A 26,223-nucleotide genomic window follows, 5' to 3' on the forward strand; every position below is an offset into this window, starting at 1 on the left:
ATTTACAGATCGAAGGTAGATGCAAGCTCTGTATGCTGTTTGAGAGGCGTCTGAAAAACCATGCACTTGAATGTTACAGCACACACCTGCTCCTAAGACATGTCTATCTACCTGAATTTTTTCAATGTGCATCAAATGGTTCTGAAGCACCTTCCATTCTGCGGCTAAGCCTTCAGGTAATGGTTGATCCCAATCAAGTTTGTGTAACCACAATTTCTGGAGAAACATTTTGTAGGTTATTACTAATGGGCTGATGAGTCCTAATGGACCAAAAATTGAAGCTACTGTTGACGTAGTGGTGCGTTTAGTAATGTTACTGTTCCCTGGAATGTGTTTGATTCTGTTTGCTACTAAGAATTTGTCTGATGTAGGATGCCATGATAATCCTAAAGCTTGTATGGTGTCATCATTAGCAAACTGGAAAGGTAAGTTAATTTCTCAGTCTTCAGGTGGAACAGCGGCAAGTATAGCTTCATGATTTGAGCACCATTTCCTGATGGGAAAACCACCTTTATTGAGTAAGGCAATGAGTTCACTTTGCAACTGTAATGCTTCAGCGATGTTGGACGCACCACACAGGGCATCGTCAACATAACAATCCCTTTGTAAAACCGTTGATGCCAGTGGAAATGAAGTTGCTTCATCTTCTGCCAATTGTTTGAGGCACTGTGTTGCCAAATATGGAGCTGAAGCTATGCCATACGTGACAGTCCATAATTCGTAAGCCTTGATAGCTGTTCGTGGCGATTCCCTCCAAATAATTCTTTGCAACCGCGTGTCATTTTCATGAACCCGAACTTGTCTGTACATTTTCGTGATGTCTCCCGTAAATGCAATGTTGTGTGTCCTGAATTCAATACAATGGAATAAAGGTCTTGTTGTATAGTAGGCCCTACTAACAATGTATCATTAAGCGACACTCCAGTAGTGGTTTTGGCTGATGCGTCAAAAACTACTCTGACTGATGTAGTTGTGCTTTGTTTAAATACTTCATGGTGTGGCAAGTAATAATGTTCAGAATCATTTGTTACATGTAGGCCTACCTCCCTCATGTGAGATAACTGCTCATACTCGGACATGAAGTTCGCATACTGTCATGCAATACTGGATTTTTCTTGAATTTTGCTTCCAGTTGTTGAAATCGTTGTGTTGCCATATCACGAGAATTGCCGAAGGGTGATAGAGTTTCTTTACGAGGTAACGTGACAATGAATCTTCCTTCAGGAGTGCGTGTACTGTTCTCCTTGAAGTGCTGTAAACACTGTTGTTCATCCTGAGTTTTAGGTTTGGTGTGCAATTCTTCTACTTCCCAAAATTTACGAAGTTGCGTGTCGAGTTGATCTTCCTTTTTGACAAAGAGAGAAGTGACAGTGTTGAATGCAGGATGGCTGTTTGACTGAGGACATTTACCAGAAATTATCCAACCCAGATGAGTGTCCTGCAATACCGGGTAATCACCTGGACGTTTTTTCCCATCTGTCTTTAAAATGTTAAAAAACATCTCTGCACCAATGATTAAATCTACCTTGCCTGGACTGTAGAATTTAGGATCTGCTAGTGTGATGTCATTAGGTAGGTTCCACGATTTGTAATCTAACTCCATGGAAGGCATTTCTCCTGTGATGGCAGGAAGCACTAAACAATTTATGTTAGTGTTAAAATCTGATGCTGTGGACTGGAGGTGAATATCCACACTGTGTTTCAGAGTTGATGAAGAATTGTTAATGCCTACAATAGAAGTGGTGTCTTCTTTACATTTTAAATTTAGTCTGCTGACAGTGTCTTTAGTGATGAGATGAGTTTGACTGCCGCTGTCCAAGAGTCCTCGAACCTTATGAAATTTACCACTATGATCCTTGATTTTGACAATAACTGTGGATAACAACACATATGGTTTGTTTCGAGTACATGAATGTTCATTCTTGGTGGTTGTGTGAACGCTGGCAAATACCGCCTTGTTGTTAGAAGTAGTTTCGTTAGTTGTACTAGACTTGTGATTTTCAAGATGTAGTAATGTGTTGTGGGCCTTGTTGCATTTGCGACAGTAACTGGATGTACACTCTGACGTTTTATGTGAACCTTTAAGACAATTTAAACAGAGTTTGTTGTCACAAGCATATTGAATGCGATTTGACACTGTTAACTTGAGAATTGCTTCACATGCAAAAAGTCCAGGTGCATGACCTTGTTTACAATAAGAGCATTGATTGTTAATGCATGCGACATGTGTATAGGACGATGGTTTTTTCTTGTGTGAGCTTTCTTTATTACCGCGCACCTTGACTTGGCTGACAGATGTTTGCATGTTTTCAAGGACTTGGCAGCGATGTTCAATGTAAGATGTTAATTGTTTGAGGGAGGAATTTTTGTTGGTGTTTGCTTCTAGTTCCCAGCCCCTCCTGGTTTCAAAATCAAGATAATCAACAATATGTTGTGACAGTATTACTTCTTCGAGAGGAGTATCTAATTTCAATGCCTTAAGTGCTTGTAAGTTGCTTGAGAATGTGCCGATGAACTGCCTGAGGTCTTCAGCGGCTTCATTCTCCACTGTTGCAATGTTTAAGATTTCTCTAACATGCTTTGCTGCTAATAGTCTCTTGTTTTGAAACCGATCACATAATAGGTTCCAAGCTACCGCATAGTTCGTTTCAGTAGTTGAAGGTTCTGAATTAATGCTTTAGCTGAACCCTGAACTGCTCCTAAAAAGTAGTGAAATTTCTGAATGGTTGCTAGACTGGAATTTTCATGCACCAATAGTTTGAAATTATCTTCAAACGACATCCAATCTTCACAGTTACCACTAAACATGGGTAGTTTAATCGCGGGTAATTTGATGTTGATATTTTCGTGCGACGAATTAGAAGTGTTACTTGTGATACTACCGGCATTTTCGTGTTGGTCTGGCGACAATAATACCTGCATTTTTGCCTTCAAACTGTACACAATGTCATCTACTTCATCTCTATCTACACCATGATCTCGTTTACAATCCTCCACCTCAAGCTGCGATTGAACTAGATCGTATTTGCTTTCTAAATCAATAATGGCATCATATCTAACCCTAATGTCTGCTAGGTTTTGAGTAGTGTCGTACTTTTCGACGAAAGTTTTGATTTTTGTGATTCTACCTTTCAGATAACCCCGTTGCTTGATCAGCTTTGCGATTTCGTTCTCATCCATCGTAAAGCACTGGCTCACACAAATGTAAATAATCCAAGGAAAAGGTAATTAAAAGGAATCTGACCTTGTAAACTGAAGAGTCCCACGTTGCATTGTATGATGTTTCCAATCCTGCGGATATTTCACATGCGTTTCACTTTTACCGTGTAATATCGGGCCCGGAAATTGACCAAAAAATGTTGGAATGACGAACTGAATGCTGTAGCACACATGTTGTATTACTGAACAGCGATGATTACTCTGGTAGTGGACTGTAGTTTGGTTAAGCACGTGATAAGACCATAGGGCCAAGTCATTCACCAATATTACACGTAATGAAACTTTTATTACAATTGTACATGATTAACAAAATGCATAGAAACTATTTACACGTTAAACAATAAACTGAAATGCCTGGATGGCTATTGATTAAGTTGGAGGCCATGTGGCCGTGAATGCATGTCTCGCCGACATGTTGTCGTTTTTTTTTTTGTCTTCTCTCGTTGCCGGAAACCAGATGCATTCTGGTCACTCAATAGAGACACGGCCAAGAGCGCGCTCTGTATAAATTTTCTAAGAGGATGAAACAACGCCAATGTATTCTTATGGGTTTATCACACGAGGGTGTTGGCTCTCTAATCTCAACGTTGACTCGATCTGCAATTTTAACACAATTGTCATCATCTAGCGCCCAATGAAGTGGACAAAGAAACAGCAAAAATATGCTCTTGAACCATTAGGAAATATAAAAAAGTCGTTTCGAAGAGAAACATGGACACTGTAAAATACGACTGAAGAACAAGGGACATGAGCCTAAACGTGTGTTAATAAATGTTGTTCAAGCTGCGCACGCCGATAGAAAGCCGTCCCACAGGTAGCACAGGTGAAAGATTTCACTCCAGAATGAAGCAACTGGTGCTCCTTTAAATAGTAGGGTCGTGTAAACGTCTTCCCGCATTCTACACAGGAATACGGACGCTCCTTAGAGTGCGTAAGTAGATGAAACATCAGGGAGCCTTTCTGCTTGAATTTCCTTGGACACTCCGAACAGGAATATGGACTTTGTCCTGAATGAACAAGCAAATGGTTCCGTAAATTTGATCGGTGAATAAACGCCTTCCCACACTCGGTACAGGAGTGACGACGTTCTCTGTAATGTCCACGTAAATGTACCTTCAATGGATAAGGTTTAGCGAATGACCTGTCGCAAAGTGTACATCGATAATCCCTTCCACCCAAATGTAATGCCATATGATCTTTCAAATGAGCCGCCAATTTATAGGACTTATCACAGAGTTTACACGAGTATGGTCTTATGTTGGAGTGCACAGCATGATGCCTTGTCAACTGCCATTCTTCAATAAAGGTCTTTCCACAATATGAGCATTCATGGCGTTGTTTACAGTCGTGTTTCTTCAGGTGGCGATTCAAGTTCCGCTTATATTTGAAGGTCTTACTACAAGTAGTGCAGGTGTGTGCATGTTCATTAGAATGACATTTCATATGATGATCTAAACTAGATATATACCTAAAAGTCTTATCACACAATGAGCAATTCACTTCAGGAACATTGCTATGACTATTTTCGTGACGTTTCCAATTAGCTATATTTGTGAAGGCCCTCTCACATATATTACACTTATGGCATTGAAAAGGAGAATGCCATAGTGTATGACTTTTGAGATGATTTTTATTGTTATATGTCTTAGCACAAAAGTTACATTTCTCAGGTCCTGATCCTGAATGTTGTGATCGATGATTCTGCAATTTAATAAGAGTACTAAATTCCTTCCCACTTATAGAACAAATGTGTGCATCATACTTCTGGCTGTCGGGTAAACCGTCATCCAGGTTGGTAAAACTACAGAAGGGCTGGAATCTGCAAACAATTTTTGTATCTTATGATTGATAATACACATTATGAACAAAAGACCACACTATATACAAGAACACAATTATTTGAATTCAAATGCTACTTGTCGGTGATGTTACTACCAACGGTATGTAAATAATGCTTTTGTGGGCAATTAACACCTCAAGCAGAAGATATACCATAACAAATGCAAACTATTCTGTTTCTAGCCTTCAGCCTACTGAAGAACGTTATGGCCCTGCCAAATATTGACCAGTCTCCTAAGACAGTGGCTTAGTGTTATTGCCATCAGCAAGCAGTTACTATTCTCCAAAGTTTTAATAATTATCACTTCTTATATAGTTGCTATTCTTCAATAATGTGAAAATTCTTATGCAGTGTATTTGTTAACTTGTTGCCAAATTACACAATATCTAGTGTATGATATATAGTGTTAAAACAGCAGATACTGTAACATGCCCATATTTTTATATATTTGATATTACTGATATACTTCAGACAACATTATGAAAGACGTGCATTTTCAAAATGGGGAAATACTGTCCTATAAATGCTAGAAAATTTATTTTATGCACCGTATTCAGGCTCTGGATTTTCATGGCATGTGTTCTTAACCTGGTGAGTTTTAGAAATTGATACCATTAATCCTGATCATCTTTACTATTAGATCTTGTATTCATATTTTCCCTCACTATTTTGTCATTTTCAGCAAATCACTATATTACTTCTTGTTTATAAATCTTACGTTGTTCTGTGTTTTATTCAGTAATTTTGATGCATTTACATCGGGAAGTCAGCATATCTGAGCTTTCTTCAAACGAGAATACTAAAACAAAAATATTCCATATTCAGTTTAAAAAATGTAAAATAAAATTAGTCTTCTGCAACTCTTGTCAGTACATTGCCTGTATTCTATCACTGAAGTAGGCACAAGTTCACATTTCAAGAAATGCCTGAGTACTAACACATAAATGTGCTTATTAGTTTTATTTTTCGTGTATAATTCAATTCTCATGTTCTGAAGCCAATGAGAAATACATCTAAACCAGTCCGTTGAAGCACTGATCTACGGAAGGTCAGATACCTTTCTGAGAAATATGCAACTTCAAAGGGGCAGCAAATTAACGATGTACCATTCAACAACATTTAGGTCACGACAAACTAGCGGTATCCTGAACATGAGTGGAGTGCATATTATCCTATTGACCATACATAGAAGTTTGTAAGAAGTGCATTTCAAAAGACTACTTAAATATCCTCTCAGCTATTTCTATACTTATTATTATTATTCGATGACACACATATTTTCTCCATTTCAAGTTAAAAGTATTGTGAACTATGCAATTGTTTATTAGTTTTGGTAAATATATTTTCGGATCATTTGTTAATCATCTGAAGTAATTTTTGAGGATATTTTTGCATACATAATTCTATGTTCGCTGGTGTACATGTTGGGAGTAAGACTGTATTAAATTGCATAGCTCTTAACATTACCACAGGAAAATGATGGGAAGTCACCATAATTATGCCTTTTCTGATGTGAAGCTGTTAGGGAACTTTCAGAGTAATTGCAGTCCCATGTGCCCACTGCCAGTCACAAATGACTTGGGCAGTTTTCATAATAATGGCAGACACTCACTCTCCACTTGCCTTTGTCTTTATGGATCCCAGAATGAAGTCGACATAGGTCATTACAATGATTTCAGTAGGACATTGGAGATTAAAAGCAATGCTATCCTCTGCTCATTTTCTCACATTTGATGAACAGTACTCTACTGCCCCTCTAACAGTGGAATGACCACGCAGCAGACAGCCGTCAACACTCCTCTGCCATTATTCCGAGTGCACACACTTTAATTAGTCCCTCATACGAACAGCTGAAGTACTATGATGAACCAGTGTTATGTACCAGTTGTATCAGAAAATGTATGAACCACAGGAATGGCATAGTGAAGAAGAGAGTTGTTTCACTTCCCAGCTACTTCCCGCCAATATTCAGGGAGGCTGTTATACTCAGTACGCAGCAGTAATCTCATTTATCGGAGATGAGTGGCAGCAGAAGACACAAAGCAAATCGCAACAAACAATGGTCAATGCAATGTTACTGTTCATAATTTTATGAGCATTGTATATTTTAGGCCTCCACATTTACTTTTCTTCTGACTCTGTGATGTTAGGGCATCTCCTCTCGTCTTATTATTCAAGCATCTTCACCATTTTCCTTGTTGACATGGACCGATGACTATGTGTTTCCACATGACAAAATCCATCGCCTGTTAACACGATTGAAAAATATTTCCATGTCAGCAATGCTTGGCAATACAAGCCTAAATTCCCTTATGATAGTCAACCTTCTGTGAGTGGGGGCAGTAGAATAACACTCACGGTATACCCTGCCTGATGTAAGAGGGGCTCTGAACTTGGCAGGGTGGGTTGGTTACTATGGGACCATTAGCTGAGTCTTGGCATTGCTTCCACTTATTTGGGTCAGGCTCCTCTCCTCTTCAAACAAAAATCACCATAACCAATATTATTACATATATAATCAGATATTGTATTCTCTATAACTTTTATGTAGTACTATTTAATAGGAAAAATAACTTATGTATTTAAAAATTACCTTTTAGGCATCTTCCCCTAAACTACCACTTCAACAGGCATGATTGTAGCACCTTACTCCCAGACTTAACATACCGCGATTCTGTTCACCCAATCTCTCGTGGTTTGGCGTAGATATGGACTTAGCAACAAAACTGAAGTTCACAAATTTAATTCTATATATCTTTAACACTCCAAGTGCCAACCTCTCGCCACAAGATGATTCGCATGCGAGCTCAAGTGTTCCAGTCTCGCAGAGAGACGATTTGTCAAATCGATATAACAACTCATACAATCAGTATAAAAATCGATTTGACGGATATTCTCGCTGCGAAATTGTTACAAGTGAAATATGTAATGTGAGTGGAATGTATTTTTTTTTGAAGTCTTTGTTTGTAAAATACGATAGGATGTTTTATTTTTATTGACCGAACCTGTACTGTATAATGTTGTAACATAGACATTTGTAAATAGTAGAATTCTGTCTATAGTTCCTGGAAAGATCTAGAAAGTTACATAACATTTGTACAGGGTGTGTTACTTTGTTGATATGTGTTCTAGAAAGTGTGTTCTGTCTATTCTGGAAAAATATGACCTTCGCGATCATGCGTATTCTAGAATGTTAGTCAAAGTTCTCGATCGAAAGTAAGGTTGTGATTGGTGAGTCTAGGTGGCGATAGGGAACAAGTGCACGCTGATTGGTTGCCTCCAAGGCCAGTAATTCCTATATATAGTGAGCGAGGCAGTGTTCGAATCAATTCTGTATCCTGAATTCTATCGGCTTTGTTCCATCTGTCTGCGAGCAGCCTATCTGGATGACGTCCCTCCGGTTTTCGGGATGGCACACTGCTCGGGTAAGCACTCTTGAATTCCGTTCCTGCTAAAAATTCCGTAATGTTCCGATTTGGTTTTCATACAGGAGTCTGCCCTAACCTCGCCTAGATTCACCAAATTAGTTACTTATGACGCCTTAGTGTTTCTGCTGGACACACCTGTTCGTTTCCGAGGCATTCCGGTTTGTTTCACTAAAATATGTTTATTGTAGTTTAATAGTATTTCCCTTGGGGTTTGCCTCTGATAGTTTTGTATCATTTTAGGTACGGTACGCTAGATTTTGGATAACCTGTAAATTGCGTTGTACTACTGCACTGGTAACTAGATGTACAGCTGATTTGTAATTTGAATTTACACTGCTACGAACAACCTATGTATATCACTGAACTTATAGCTCATAACTTGGAATGTATTTGTAGAATTACCTTGTAAATAATATTTTTTTAAACTAGGATCACGGTGATTCATTTCGGAATCCGCTATCTAAGCCATGTCCATGCCTTTGGTAGGTTCCCAGCCCTTCCATCTTCCCGTTTTGTCGTTCACTAGTTGGCCCTACTGATAGTTACGTACTTGTTTTGTTGGAGATCCGCCTAATGCTAGCTACTGTTTTTCCGAGTATGTAGTGTTTTCTTGTATTGTGTATTGTACTCTTACCTTCCCCTTTTAACTGTGTTTGTGCCTTGTTTGGTGTTACCACTGTTGTAGAGGTAACAGAAATGAAATTCTCTATCTGGTAGGCAGTGCAAGTTGGTCTTTGGTTGGGACAGGACAGCAGTAAATGGCGATCTTGTCAGCTGTGAACTGGTCTTTGTTTACATCTATTCAAACTGTGCGTCGAGCGTTTGAAGATTATAGTTTGTGATAATTGTGTGCCTGACTACTCTATTGTATTTGGTTCATTTTAGTTTAGTGGTTATTATAATATAAACATGAGTGGTTCAACTGCAATTACAGAAGCACAGGAGGGGTTTGGGAGTGATGAAAGTGAAGATGACATTGGTAAAGTAGAAGATTTTCCTGGTGATTTATCATTAGACTACTTATCTTCTGGAAGTGGGGATGAATATGACCCTAATTTAGATACCCATCACTATAGTGGTGCGTCAAGTTGTGATGTAGACCCTTCCCGGCACATCTATAACTAGTGACGCACTACAACAAACTCTCTCCGAGTCTTTTTACCTGTGACTTTCTAATTATTCATTGAAGTTTCTATTATTATATAGCATTGCGCTCGAAATTAAATTTAGCTCATTTTGTATATCTTGGAATATAATTTCAGATAATGTAGTGTTTGTTATCAACCTCAAAAATTGGAATATCTTTTGATTAGTTTTTTGAATATGAGTAATTATCCATTACACTTTTACTGGATACTTGTAAATAAAATATCCCACAATTATCTTATTCTCTAATTCTTCCTGAATAAATTGATATATAATATGCCATACGTAGTTACAAATTTGTATTTATTATAATTTTTTAAATGTATCTGCATGCTGCCTTGAGAATGCTCAGCACTTAAGAGTGAGCCGATCAGCACTCAGAAGGTTAATTACGTAATATTTATCGATAGGAATATTAACAACACGAATGCTTCCACTAAACTACCATCTCACTCGGCATGAATAAAATGACTTATAGCCTAGTGGTAATGCATCATTCCCTGACATTTGTCCCAGTTGGAATGTGTTTTTAGCCTCTTTCCACTACATTTTAGGTCCAGCTATCTTGCCTTTGAAATCTGTGTCCATCAGGAATTTAATTCCAACTTGCTTCTAATATTATTTCCTGTGCGGCATATGTCGCTAAGTTTAATTGCATCCTGTCCATCTGCGGAGTTATATTCCATCGTTTATATACAATTTATTTCACTACTGTCTCCTGTTATTTTCCGGTCTAGGCCCACCCGCTCTCCAACTAACTTCTGCTTCACATTGCTTTGCTGGCGTGCTCGTAGTCTATTGGCAGCTGCCATGGAGTCCGTAGGGGTCGAGGATAGCTTGTAATGCCCTCAAGCTTTTTATTTCTTCTCTATTATTTACCTGGAGTGGACGTCCACAGATTATTTTATAGTTTGTAAGTAAATGAGATCACTCCTGACGCCATCTGGAGCTGGAAACCTTCAACTGTCGTCTAGATATCAATTTTGACTGATCTTCGTTTTTTAAATTTAAAATTCTACAACATGAAAATGTTATCGCCTTACTGACTGAACTGTACAGGAGGAATAAATCTATCAAAAACTGTCTATGTTTTTATCTTTTCTGCGAGAGATTCTTCGTACTAAATGTTATTTCTGTTTGGGATCAAGAAAAAGTTAAGTACCGGTATTGTGAAAATTATTTTAATGACGTGTTTTTGATCAGTGATGACATAAATGTGAAGTCATCCATTAAAAAGACCGACACGGCGAGATTTCTTTCTCCCGTAGCGCTTATTCTTGTTGTCGTCTCCATGGGAATGTTTGTTGGCATTAATGATACTTTAATTAAATTGTGCCAGGCTGAGTGGCTCAGACGGTTGAGGCGCTGGCCTGCTGACTCCAACTTGGCAGGTTCGACCCTGGCTCAATCCAGTGATATTTGAAGGTGCTCAAATACGTCAGCCTCGTGTCGGTAGATTTACTGGCACGTAAAAGAACTCCTGCGGGACTAAATTCTGGCACCTCGGCATCTCAGAAAACCGTAAAAGAGTAGTTAGTGGGACGTAAAACAAATAACATTATTATTATTATCAATTAAATTGTGGTGCGCGTGCCCTTAAGTTTGGAGCCGTTTAAATCTTACTTCTTCATGTTTATTAATTGATTTGAACTGAGAGTGGTCCTTGTGATTTGACCTGTTTGCTCTTCTTCTTGATGTTTAATAATTAATTTCTGTGGGCTTGCCCCCCAATCCTTTGAGCTGCCTTGTTCTTTCTTCGTTGAAGCGTGTGGAATTTTTGGGGTCGTTTGGCGACCTATTTTATGTCTACCTATCATTGTGAGCTATTTCTGCCTTTGCACATGCGTTCTGTTTGTGTTAATTTATTTTCTTGATGTGCCTATTGAAATCCGGTTCTTGGAAGGATCTCGTAGTTTCACTTTACTAAGTTCTACGATACATGAAAGCAAAATAATTCCTGTGGTAAGTGGATTTAACTATTAGTTCACAAGTATCTGAAAGAATAAGGTACTTGTCTTTTCTTGAGGAACCAGTAATTTGGTTTTGTTTCTAATCTATCAACTGATTAATTTCTATCTGTTATTGTTTTAATTTAGAGGATTTTCCTCACTTCTAGGTAAACTATTTCTGATCTCAATTCAGTCTTAATCTAATTAATTCATTTATTATTTTTCGTAGTTAACTTGATTTTACCTTAAAAGGGTGCACCATAGATTTTAAGGGGTATTGTCTCAATCAAATGTAACTTTCCTTCAAGATAGTCATTAAATTATTTTGATTTTACTAGGAAATTACATGGGTTTTTTCAAGATTTCTGTTTATTTCCTACCGTGCAAAAAACTTTTCGTTCAGTCCGAGTTGCCTCTGGTTTATGTCTAGTCGCTTCACAAGTTTAGTGAGTATTTGCTATTAATTTTTAAATGATTTTCTAAGGGTATTTGCTATCTTTGTTTATGTGTTACTTATACCAGAAATCGTCGGTACGGTTGGTAAACTTTACACACTGATTTTTATTAAATTCTCTTCAGCCGTTTCCTCGCGATGCCCGTTTATACCGGTACATAGACAGAAATTATGGAAAATTAAAAAGTGCATTTCTTTGTTACTGTGGACATGACCAATACAGAAATACCATTTTTTTTAAATTCTGTGCAATGTACAGGCCTCCACGGTATGCACTAGCCAAGAATCTTGGGAGGTGTGCAGCGGTTTTGCCTCTTACATTAGTTACCACTGTGCAATATATATGTACAATGGTTAACCGTACCCCGTTTTCGTACTCCTGTGTACCGCTGTCTACTTCACGGGGGCGGGAGGGAGGTACAGACTCTTCCTTCATAAAACTACATGTTTGATATCAAAGGCATGCATTTAATGAGAGAAAGGAACTACCTCCCCTAGAGCTTCCTTTTATGCAGTGGTGCCTCAGCACGTAGGAAAGGTGTGGCAATCCAACTGACGAGCCCACGGCCACAACGAGGTGAAATTATTGAGAAAGTCAAAAGAGAATTAATAATTTAAAGGACGTCAGGGAAGGGGAAGGCCGGTGTCATGGCTAGCACATACGAGAACGCTACAGGAAGGAGAAGCGTTACCCAAGCTACAGGCTGCAAGGTCGGACATCGGTGGACATCGGTCTAGCGGAGTCACGTGCAGGATCCACCTATCGCTGATTTGTCTGGCTGGTTGCATTCATGTTCCTTGATACGGCTACTGATGTTCACCTTACCGCAAGTACAGGGGATTTTGTATACCCCAGCATGTAAAAGTGGGGACAATTTGACTTTGGTTTTACCCAGACCATAAGCAATTTTAGTGGCGGTGCCAAACACGGTTTTTATACTGTGCTTGCGGAGGACCTGTGGTGTTGTGAAAGTAAGGCAAGTAGGCAGTTCCCTTCACTTCTTCCTTTCTCACAGAAGGAGCACACTCTATCGTCGGGTCGTGATGTCATGTTCCAAGATGCTCGAGCTCTTACCCACACTAGACACTACAGGTCCAGGATTATACGGGAAGCTGTGGAAATATGTAGAAATACTAACAATTTCAACCATTATGTATTTAAGTAGGCAGTTCCCTTCACTTCTTCCTTTCTCACAGAAGGAGCACACTCTATCGTCGGGTCGTGATGTCATGTTCCAAGATGCTCGAGCTCTTACCCACACTAGACACTACAGGTCCAGGATTATACGGGAAGCTGTGGAAATATGTAGAAATACTAACAATTTCAACCATTATGTATTTAAGTAGGCAGTTCCCTTCACTTCTTCCTTTCTCACAGAAGGAGCACACTCTATCGTCGGGTCGTGATGTCATGTTCCAAGATGCTCGAGCTCTTACCCACACTAGACACTACAGGTCCAGGATTATACGGGAAGCTGTGGAAATATGTAGAAATACTAACAATTTCAACCATTATGTATTTAAGTAGGTAGTTCCCTTCCCTGTCCCTTCACTACTGTTATTTCATCTTGGTGTTTTCAAAATTCGTACATTCCTCATCGGCAGATGTTTCATTCCAGGCTTGTGTCAATGTCATATGTTATGTACACATGTTATGTGACCCTCTTAGACTGATTGTGATGGTTCCGTCAGCTTTCGCTTTGAACGCTAGCACTGTACCATATCCGGCGAGTCATCTGGTGACAAATGAACATACCGTTTCCACTTCTATTATAACACCTAAATTCAAAAGCTCATTGTTTAAGAAGCGTTTCTTGTGGACAGTCGACATTTTCTTCGGATGACGCAGAGCACAGTTCTCTGCGAAATGTAAATAATTTCACCTTATTTCCTTGACGCAGCGTAAGCCCAAAAGCCTATATCATGTCTATATTTAACAAGATATTGGAAAGAGCGGGAGGGGGGAGTTATTTGCCGTATATATAAGAAACAGATGAAAGATCAAATCCAGGTAACTATAGAGGGATAACGCTACTTAAAATTTGTACAGGGACATAGGCAAGAAGACTAATGAATTCGGCAGAGTCATCCTCAGTCCTGCCGGATTTGGGAAGGGTACGAGTACTGAGTCGCTAGTTGACTGTTGAAGGGAGCAGGCGATGAGTATTTCCGTATCAGCCTGGCAGAGTGCGTGCTTGACACTCATTACAACATTACTTGTTATAGGAGGCTTGGAGTTAAACCCGGGCCCTGTTCAATCAGCTTCAAAATAGGTGTATGGGGTGTGAAGTGCGATGGGTGTGGAATGTGGTTTGCTACAGGCACTGGATAGCGATAAGGAAACGGGAATGTGACAAAGTGAGAATTGATAAACTACAACAGGAATTAAATGAAGCACATCTCATGAGTGCAGAGCTACAAAAGAAGTTACAGGAGAAATGTAGGCACCCATTCATCTGTGGAGAATATGAAACCTGTAAATTGTGTGGTGATAGGCGATTCTATCGTGCGACATGTAGGACACGAAAGTGATGTGCATGCCGGGAATACAAGCAGAACAGGAAAACAGAGGAGAAATGCGGCGAGAATGAGGAAGTAGTAATTCTCCACATAGGAACTAATGGCTTAAAAAGGCAACAAACTGAATTATAATGGGGGACATTTATGATCTAGTGAACTCGACTAAGAAAACGTTCCCAAAGGCAAATGTTGTAATTAGTGGTATACTAACGAGACCAGATGCATCATGGAAGAAGATCGGCTGATTGAAGGAAAGAGCTTCAGTAGGTTGCCAAAAGTTCCCGATCACTACCTGTAGATGGCAACAGTTGGATCGACGACAGGGACATCAGCAGAGATGGACTTCATCTGAACCAGCGGTGAGTGGCGAGACTTGGTAAACTGTTTTTGAAGGTTACCTGAGTCCTTTTCCACACAAATAGATAACAGCGCAGAACGGCCAGCCGAATGACGATCCACGACGGGAGCTGCGACGACATCAGGGTCACCAACAGGACATTGTAAGAGGCAGTGATACCAGATTGTTGCAGGTAAACGGTGGAAGCATTGGTAATAAAAATCACAAAATTAAAAAAGTTGATCCGAGTGACCCTGATATAATTGCAGGAACGGAAAGTTGGTTATTGGATAATATATATAACTCAGAAATATTCCGGTCAAAATTCCTAATGTAGAGACGGGATAGAGGGTGTAAAGAAGGGGGAATTTTCATTTGTGTTGTGATAGTACATATATCACACCCTCGCACTGTATGTAGAAGTTAGAGATATTATTGTCAGTATTTGATTTTTTATTATTATTATTATTAGTAGTAGTAGTAGTAGTAGTGGTGGTAGTATTAGAATCTCATTTGTATATTTTGTCATTTATATTTGTAAGCTGGGAGATATAAGTATGAGTAATTTGTTTCGCACGAGTGGGAAAACATTGCTATATTGGACTCTGGTAATTTGGATGACTCATGTGGGCATCCCAGTGTCTGATGAGATGTGTTTGTTGATGTTATTGTACTAGGAAAGTTCTATGAGTCATGTGATATACCCCAGCGTTTGTTTATTTCTTGGCACCAAGTATGGGTTCAGGGCATGGTCTTGACGAGAGCATGACTCACGATTGGCTGGCAAGGACCAATCCAGACGTATTATCTGAGAGGAAGGGGAAGGCTGATGTCTATAAAGGTTGATCAAACGGCGGGAACCAGACAATCGGTACGGACAAGAAGGAGTACTGACACACTGTACGAGCAGGAAGTAGTGCTGATATACGGTAGTGACACGGTTACAATGTACTGGACTGGACTTCAAATGTTCGTGGAACGTAGTCTTGTTATGTTCGTGGAAAGTGGTTGATCAACAAATTGTGGAAGGCGTACGCATTAAGTGTTGTAGTACTTGTGGCGGCCTGGCATTATATGTTGGTGAAAGCTATCTCAGACTTTCCATAATTTATGTTCGGGATCAATAAGCGTGTGTTGCACAAATGTATATATCTTTACAACAAGTGTTAAAGTCTGTGAACACAGTATTACGAGGTACAGTATCTGTGTGATGTTAGAAGTGCTGATTATGAGAATTGGCAAGTAGTATTGATACAGAGACAGTGAAGGGTATTTATCTACATATATGTACTTTGTTCATCGGACTATCTACAAATGGTAGCTTAGTTCTCGCTTTCGTTTTCCCATGGTATTCATTATTGTTGTTGTTGTAAATATGGAGTCTTCCAGCAATGTTTTGTGTGTGTATTATATGTATAATTTTGTGTGTTGATGAGATGCTCATGCATGGATTTTGTTAAGAATATAGTTAGCTATTTTAAAATCAGTGGAGTTATTGATGAACCTAGGTGCAGTTCCTACCTATTTAGTCGTTTTCAGGAGGTTAGGTAAGGCCTGCAGCAGATGTACCAGTACGCAGCATTATGTACACGCCCTGGGATTAAAGTTTATCATGCTCTGTCAAAATTCGAGGGATCCATTCTGGTGAACTCTGGCGCCCATATACTGACACTTCAATTAACTATTTTATTAATTTAATTATTTCAAGTATTTTATGAAGTTTTTGAGCAATGTTATTTATTTGCAAAAAATTATTACAAATTATTTATTTACATATTTTTATTTATATATTATTCATGATTTTATTTATCAGTATTCATCAAAAAGTTACAATTGGTTTCCCAACGTGTGGCTGAATGATTGGTACATCTGTTAGGCTTATAAGCGTAGGTGCACTTGTCAGGTGTGGATGGAATTCTACAAACTATGTCAGTGAAGTGTTTTATACGTTTCATGTGTATTTTGGAGTATGAAGAAATGTTGTAGTGAGTCCAGTATTATAAAATAGAGGAGTAGAGAAGTTTTTAAAGTTGTTGGTACTATGAATCAGGATAAGAGAAGTCAAAAGAATTCCACCACATTGAGTTTATCTAATTTAAGTGAGAATAGCGAAATGGCTGATAATAGAAAAGATCAACTGGCAATGATAGGTGAGGAACCGAGTAACCCGTCTCAAACTCAGAATGTAGGGGATCAAGGGGCGACCTTAGCTCTTAGTATGCTTCAATCACTATTTAATCAGTTCAGTAAGGAGTTGAAGGGTGAATTTAACAGTAAGAGTGATGTATTGTCTAGTAAAATCGATAATATGTTTGATGGATTGTCCAGTAAGATTGATGAGAGGGGTAAAGTGTTAAGGGAGGCATTTGATAAAGTAGGGAGTGAAATAATTTATCAGAGAGATTTTGAGAATAGGGGGCGTGATGAAAGTAAGAAAGATGTGTTGGATGTCTTACTTTGTGCTAGTGGTGATGGTAATAGCGGTGTTGCGATCGATAATCCTGTGGAAGTTTCTGAAGTTGACGAAGGTTGTTTTGTGAGTGAAGAGTGTTTACGGAGTATACATCATGATGATGTTTTTGTTAATTTAAGTGTACGTGAGGAGAGTAAAGTTAGGTCCATTATGTGTGAAAATGGTGACTTTGAGATTAATGAAACTTCTGGTAAGAGAGTCGAGAGTAGCAGTGTTGTTGGCATGAAAGTGGTGCAAGTAGGAGCTGATATGGAAGGTGGTGAAGATGGATTAATTGTTGGGTCATTAAATAGTAATGACAGCAATTTCAAAGTGTATTATGGTAAGAATTTCAGTAATAGAGTGAGCGTGTGTGAGAATGGAAGTGTGCCTGAGATGAAAGAAAGTATATCCAAGCGACTGTGTAATGTTTTATTGAATTCTGAGAGATGTGTGAATGATGTGAACAACGTGCTGAGTGATATCGATGTGGAAAGTGTGAAAAAGTATGTGATCTGTTCTCTTGCATTAATTATGGTTTTGTGGAAGAGACAACGTTGTGAGATTCCCGCGAATTTCAGAAATAGGGATTTCTTTGTTCTGAATGAAAGCTTGTATGATTCTTGTGTGACTGGATGGTATGAATGTTTGTGCATGAGATAGATTGTATTCTAGACGTAGTTCGTTTGTATTACGGTACGCATTCCTCGTCTATCGATGCTGATATTAAGTTTATGTATAGTTTTTTATTGTATCAGGGTCCGTATATTGTGGACAGTAGAATAGGCAAGTGTGCTTACAGGCTCCTAACCGCTGACGACAAGGTCCTTGGGACATTTAATATTTATAGCCTTCGCAGATATAAGAGATAGGATCTGCACCTTGGATGTATATATTATCAATTTTATTTTGTGTGCTCATTAGTAAGAAGGTATTGTATTCATGGGTATATGAAACAATTGGAGTTGTGTGTATATAGCCATATTATTATTAGTATTATTATTGTTTGGACAAATTGTATTTCGCGTGTGCAAATACAATGCAGTAGATGCAATGTATATCTCTTTATCACTGTTAGTCTATGTGTTCAGTTATGTCATTCTAAGGTTATTTATGAAGTTCTGTTTTGTGGTGAATCATAATATGTGATATCATCGAATCACCAAGGGGGCGTTATGTGATAGTACATATATCATACCCTCGCACTGTATGTACAAGTTAGAGATATTATTGTCAGTATTTGATTTTTTATTATTATTATTAGTAGTAGTAGTGGTAGTAGTATTAGTATTTCATTTGTATATTTTGTCATTTATATCTGTAAGCTGGGAGATATAAGTATGAGTAATTTGTTTTGCACAAGTGGGAAAACATTGCTATATTGGACTCTGGTAATTTGGATGACTCATGTGGGCATCCCAGTGCCTGATGAGATGTGTTTGTTGATGTTATTGTACTAGGAAAGTTCTATGAGTCATGTGATATACCCCAGCGTTTGTTTATTTATTTTTTTTTTTTGCTATTTGCTTTACGTCGCACCGACACAGGTATGTCTTATGGCGACGATCGTTTGTTTATTTCTTGGCACCAAGTATGGGTTCAGGGCATGGTCTTGACGAGAGCATCACTCACGATTGGCTGGCAAGGACCAATCCAGACGTATTATCTGAGGGGAAGGGGAAGGCTGATATCTATAAAGGTTGATCAAACGGCGGGAACCAGACAATCGGTACGGACAAGAAGGAGTACTGACACACTGTACGAGCAGGAAGTAGTGCTGATATACAGTAGTGACACGGTTACAATGTACTGGACTGGACTTCAAACGTTCGTGGAACGTAGTCTTGTTATGTTCGTGGAAAGTGGTTGATCAACAAATTGTGGAAGGCGTACGCATTAAGTGTTGTAGTACTTGTGGCGGCCTGGCATTATATGTTGGTGAAAGCTATCTCAGACTTTCCATAATTTATGTTCAGGATCGATAAGCTTGTGTTACTTAAATGTATATATCTTTACAACAAGTGTTAAAGTCTGTGAACACAGTATTACGAGGTACAGTATCTGTGTGATGTTAGAAGTGCTGATTATGAGAATTGGCAAGTAGTATTGATACAGAGACAGTGAAGGGTATTTATCTACATATATGTACTTTGTTCATCGGACTATCTACAAATGGTAGCTTAGTTCTCGCTTTCGTTTTCCCACGGTAATCATTTTGTTGTTGTTGTAAATATGGAGTCTTCCAGCAATGTTTTGTGTGTGTATTATATGTATAATTTTGTGCGTTGATGAGGTGCTCATGCACGGATTTTGTTAAGAATATAGTTAGCTATTTTAGAATCAGTGGAGTTATTGATGAACCTAGGTGCAGTTCCTACCTATTTAGTCATTTTCAGGAGGTTAGGTAAGGCCTGCAGCAGATGTACCAGTACGCAGCATTATGTACACGCCGTGGGACATAAAGTTTATCATGCTCTATCAAAATTCGAGGGATCCATTCTGGTGAACTCTGGCGCCCATACTACGGACACTTCGATTAACTATTTTATTAATTTAATTATGTCAAGTATTTTATGAAGTTCTTGAGTAATGTTATTTATTTACATATTTTGATTTATATATTATTCATGATTCTATTTATCAGTATTCCTCAAAAATGTTAGGTCAGAGCTAAGCAGTACGTTAAAATGTGTTCTCGGTGACTGGAGGTAAATAATGCAACCAATACACAAAATATAGTCATTATTGGAGCTTATCGCCCGCCGAAATCAGGCATGAATACTATCACTCATCTTTCAGAATTAACATGTGCAAATATAAGCTACGGAAAAAGAGCTATAATTGCAGGGGATCTAAACTGGGCTGGGTCAACTACTGGGGGCAGTCGTCACAAAGAACTCTCAGATGTCAGAGCGCACGACACAGTGACCACAGGTAAGTGCTGTGGCATGTGGCGCTATCTGAGGTTGTGCTATACTAATTGGTTAAAGGAAGGCAAGGGAATGGACGACATTTGGGAGAACTTCAAAACTGTTTTAAATACAGATCCGCTGTATTACACCGCAACTAGTAGGAAGCTTTTGCTGACAGAAAAGAAAATGGCTGAAGAGAAATATCTTGACAATATCCTACATGAAAATCGGAATTCCTGGATCCCTTTAAAAAAATACATAGAAGGGAGAGAACAAGTCAGTTCATTCTCTTCCTATAGGAGGGGACAACAGATATGGATAAAGCGGAAGTATTAAATAAGCACTACGGAAAGGATTTTAATCTGGCTGCACAGTTATTCAGGGACAATTTTCCAAAAACTAATAAAGATTTCCAAATTAAAGCTTCATTATTGCGTAAAGGTGTTTCTAAACTCAGAAGAAGTAAATCTTGTGGGCCAGATTCCATTTCTGGAGAGGCACTTGAACTCGGGGGTGAAGCGATCCTACAATATTTAATAAAAATCTTGAATATATCACTGTTTCTACACACACGGTCATAAACTTTCTCAAAGTCCACGAAGTCCATCACAAGATCCTTAACCCATTCATAATGATGCTCCTGTAGCTGTCTTACTGCGAATGTACGGTCTACCGTGGACCTTCCTGATCGGAAACCATACTGCTCTTCTCTTAAATTTTCTTCCACTCTCTTTCTGATTCTATTCTCCAGAAACTTCTCAAACACCTCCGCACAGTGGCATATCAATGTGACTCCTCTATAGTTCTTAAACTCTTTTCTATTACCCTTCTTGAAAATGGGTGTGATTACCCCCTTCTTCCAATCTTCAGGGGTCTTCCTTTCCTTCCATACTACTTTCAAGATACGATAAAGCCACTGTTTCCCTTCCTCTCCTGCTGCTCAAAACTGACTTCATCTAACCCCGGGGCTTTCCCTCCTTTCATCTCGTCACTTCTGCCCATGTTAAGTCTTTTTTCTTCTTCCATATTTCTTACTTCCTCTCTGCTTCCACTTTCTTCCTCAGTGCATTCTTCTGGGTTTAGTAAATCTTCAAAATACTCCTTCCACATTCCTTTGAGTTTCTCCATTTCCTGCACTTCATTTACATTTTTGTCTATCGTTATAACATCTTCTCTCTTGCCTTTCCTCTTACTCTTGACCATTCCACACAGTACTTTTTTATTTCTGTTACAGAGTTATCCGTGGTAGTTACAGGTGAAAGAAGGTGCTGGGATGAATAGGTCTCAATCTACGAAATTAAAGTTAATTTAAAATTTAACAAGATTATATTTTCTTTTCAAGATCAAGAAATAACAAATATAACAGGTACTTAGTAGCCTAGCAACAAATCGAGAATGTACAATTACAATGTTACAGGATTTGGACTCCGAGAGCCAGACACACAATTCTTGAGCTATAAGCCCAACTTGACCCATATACAAGATTCAACAAAGGGGCAGAAGACCCCAATCATGCCCAGGAGCTCTTGCTCCCAATTACACAGTAAAGCCTCCTCGAGGTACGCAGAAACAAATTTTTTGGGAAGAGCAACCCGCTCTCAAAGTTCCAGCCTATCAAAGGCCACACCAAACTCCACATTCAAGCTGTCCTCCAAGTACAATAACACAGGGGTAAAAATACCCAACCTACTGAGGCCTATTCAGTGAAGAAACCGGACAATGACATGGCCCCAAAATACCAATTTGAGTGGAGGCGTACTTGCACTCCTAATACACTTTATTAAAAACTATTTGGCTCTAGGCCGCTTATGCAAGGGCTAATCCCATTCTACGGTGGTGACACGATAGAAAACTTTATGACAGTACGAGTAGAAGGGAAACTGTTATGAAAACGTAGTCACCTCAAAACAAAATGAATGGGATCTCGAGAGGGTTAGGCACTCTCTATCCCAATTTGTAGTTTAAAGAGACAGAATTTATACCAAGAGTCTTTTACATTTTAGAGGAAAGTTACATGGTAAAAGGTATCGAACCTGCCCCGAGAGTTAAACTGCTGAGCTAGCAAGAAAATAAGTTATTAAAAGGCCACTACCTTATTGAAGAACTGCTGCCCAACGAAAGAGGCGCTTCCCGCCCCCTGCTACATAATTTGCACTATGATAGATGTTACTGAAGTGGCGAGGAGACCAGAAAATCAGCAGTTTATATACCCTCGCAGAAGATTCGAGACGTTTCAGGAATGATTAAAACCCGCCCACAAATTTTTTTTCGGCTAACAACGAAAACCACTACACCAGATGAGGAAGAAACACATTATTGGTGGAAAATTAATTACAGAAATTCGGGATTGGTTAAATTCAAAGCAAGCAGAAAGAGAAGGGTTATACTGCCAACCCAAACAAATGACTGAAAGAAATTTAACAAAGAACAAACTTATGAACACAAAATTTCTCCAAAAAAACAGTTCTTTCACTTCGCACTAGGGTGCACAATTGTAGTCCTTCAGTAGTGCCATCTAGAAGAGAATGTTCATACTTCTTACTACAGGGAAAACAAAAATAAATCGAAAAAGACACAGTTCAGAACTCTTCAAAATTTATAGTAATGACATCTTCTGAGAAATCTTAGCATTAATGTGGAAGTTAAAGTTCAAGCTTCCTCCAGTAGAGGAGTTTCAACTGGCGCAATGTTTGAATTAGCGGCGTGGAGGTGTACCGCCCGGTACAATTTCCTTTGCTATACTCTTCCATCATGTTTGTCCACTTTTCCATCCATTGTTTCTTCTCTGTTACAACTTTTTTAGCTTCTTCTTTTTCGTCTTATATTCTTGTCTTGTGTCCATTGTCCTCTGTTGAAACCACACTCTGAAAGCTTTATTCTTCTCCCAAAGTGCCACTTTGACTCTGTCGTTGCAGCATGGGGTCTCCTTGCATCTTTTCCTGGCACTAGTTCTCCCACAAACTTCCTCTGCAGTTTTACTAGTGTCCTCTTGAACCTCTTCCATTCCACCTCTCCTGTTTTTGTATCATCTGTTGGTACATTCAATCTTATTTTTTCCTCGTATTCTTCCTTGGTTTCCTTTTCCTTCAGTTTCCATATTTTGATGCATCTTTCTTGCTTCTCTGTTCTCTTCTTTTCCATTATTGTTCTCAGTTTCATTACCAGTAGTCTATGGTCACTATCTAGGGCCTCTGATGGTATTACCCTTACATCTATAACATTCCCCTTCATTTCCCAGTTGTAGATCATGTAATCTACAATGGATTTCCTAGACCAGTCACTGTTATACCACGTTATCGTATGGCTTTCTCTCTTTTTGAAACATGAGTTCCCGACCATCATCCGGTTTCTTATGCACAAATCCAATAGTCTTTCTCCTTTCTTATTCCTATTTCCCCATCCTTCCGCTCCAAGCACGTTCTTATAACCCTTCCTTTCCATGCCTAAATGGGCATTCAAGTCCCCCATTACCACGTTATTTTGTCCATTCAATTATCTCTCCAATTCTTTCTCAAATCCATCTTTATCTTTTTGAGTGCTTGTGGAGCATGCACATGTAAAATTTCCCAAGTTTTCCTTTGACTGTTATTTTGACTTTTATCACCTTTCACTTATCCCTTTTACTTCCTCTTTCAATCCATTCCGCTTTCTCTCATCATTTGCTATCCAGTACAACCACAAACCATTCCGCACCTCTCTCCTACCCTCACCCCTCAACTTAGTCTCTGCCAGCCCTAGTATTTCCAATTTTCTTCTTTCCATCATGTTTACAAGCTTTTCTACTTTTCCGATGAATGTTTGTATATTTGTAATCCTGTTCCTCGCCAGGGTCATGGTGTGTTACATCTGTTTGGCTTATCATTCCTTGTTTCCTTGAAGGAGGGTTAATATCCACCACCGGCTTGCTAAGCCTGTCGTGACTTCACCAGAGCCCCGTTTGCCTCCATCTTTTTCAAGATTCCTGTAGGGCCTTCACAGCTACCATAGCGGTCTCGGGGCCCACACAGTCCCCAGCACATTGCCCATCTCCCACGACGTGGACTAGTGGGAGATTAAAACAACGAAGTGCTCTGTCACCTTTGCTCTTTATAGTAACAATGGACGATACAATGACAAAAGTGGCAAGGAAAATTGGAGAAGGAAAAAATGAAAGTGATTATGTTGGCAGATGACCTGTTAGTCGAGGGAGAAAAGGAAGAGGATATCCAGGAACAGTTAGATACTTGGGTAGATGAGGTGGAACAATATGGAATGAAAGAGCGAGATAGTGATCACAACTAGAAAGATAATAATAATAATAATGCTATTTGTTTTACGTCCCACTAACTACTCTTTTACGGTTTTCGGAGACGCCGAGGTGCCGGAATTTAGTCCCGCAGGAGTTCTTTTACGTGCCAGTAAATCTACCGACACGAGGCTGACGTATTTGAGCACCTTCAAATACCACCGGTCTGAGCCAGGATCGAACCTGCCAAGTTGGGATCAGAAGGCCAGCGCCTTAACCGTCTGAGCCACTCAGCCCGGCGCCACACAACTAGAAAGAAGGAGAGACCGATGAGAGGGATAATGCTTGGAGGGGAACAGCTTAGGAAGGTAGAGAGTTTCAAGTACTTAGGAAGTATCACAGAGGAAAGTGGAATAAATGATAAGGAAATAATTGAGCGTGGATGACAAGCAGGAGCAGAAGCCTGGTTTGGAGCAAGGGTGATATACAGGATGTACTATACACGTATTCTGACGTATGCAACTGGGACTTGGGAAATGAGGATAAAGGCAAGTGAAATGAAATTTCTGAGGAGCAGAGTAGGAGTGACAAGATAAGATGAGGAAAATCTCCGCATTTCATGCAATAAGCACATGCTCGCATACTAAAAGACTTTAAAGAAACAAGAAAGGTGAGAGGGATATACATATAGATGTAAAGGACATGAGTAAAATTGATATGGACATTACTTTTACACCATTTGTAAAGTAATAGACATAGAATGGAAGATGCAGGTAAAACAGAAAAACTTAATAACATCATAAGAGGAATGTGGGAAGAGAAATTAAACGAGGACGAAATAAGAGGAAATGAGGAAGGAGGAGATACATAATTGTGCGCATATGTAAAGATATTAAATGTAGCAATAGATACATTGCTGTATCGTAGGGTTGCTATTCATTTTTTCTCACGTTAACTATAGGCACTCAGGCATTTGGCAGGTCTTAGACTATGTAACAAGCTTTACGTTTAAGACAAAATAAATAAATAATCTGAAAAGATAAAAAACAAAATACAATCTAAAAATAGATGAAACAGCAAATAACTGTAAAAGTTTAATGTTGTATCTCCATACACCAAAATAAGTGATTACTCATTCCCCAGACTCCGAGACTGGGCGAGAGGTGTATTCTATTCATATTGAGCCTGGTTTACTTTGAAATAGGTGGATCTACAGAGCAGTGCTAGGACGTTGCCCACACAATCCCAATATCGCCAGTTAATAACCGACAGAGCTGCGTTTTAGATGGCCAGGGGAGAATCCAGTAATTAAAGCTTGGATAAAGAGATTGGGTGCTGCTATTAGGTGGGGTAAAATGATATCAACTCACAGGAAGCCAAAACAAAATGCCTCAAACAGTAGGTGAGGTTTCTACCGACTATCAGCAGTGGAAGTTAAACATAGACAAGAAATATAAGGAGCAACACCTACCAAAACACATTAAACCACAAAACACTTATCGTTACTTTAATTAAGACCATTAGTTACCCAGAGACCATGGACCAAGATAACCCCTGGTATGGCAATAAGTATTTTTAACACTAAAAAAAACATTCATTGAGAAAAAAGAGACATAATTAGTAGAAAAGTAAAAGAAATAAATGCCCTTGAGATTAAACTGAAAACCAATAAGATAGTTGTATTAAAGTGTTCGCCCGAACAAAAAGGGAGAAAAAAGAGTTATTCTCTTCCATAGTTTCA

The sequence above is a fragment of the Anabrus simplex genome, chromosome 6 (genome assembly GCF_040414725.1).
Source record: "Anabrus simplex isolate iqAnaSimp1 chromosome 6, ASM4041472v1, whole genome shotgun sequence".
Classification (NCBI taxonomy): domain Eukaryota; kingdom Metazoa; phylum Arthropoda; class Insecta; order Orthoptera; family Tettigoniidae; genus Anabrus; species Anabrus simplex.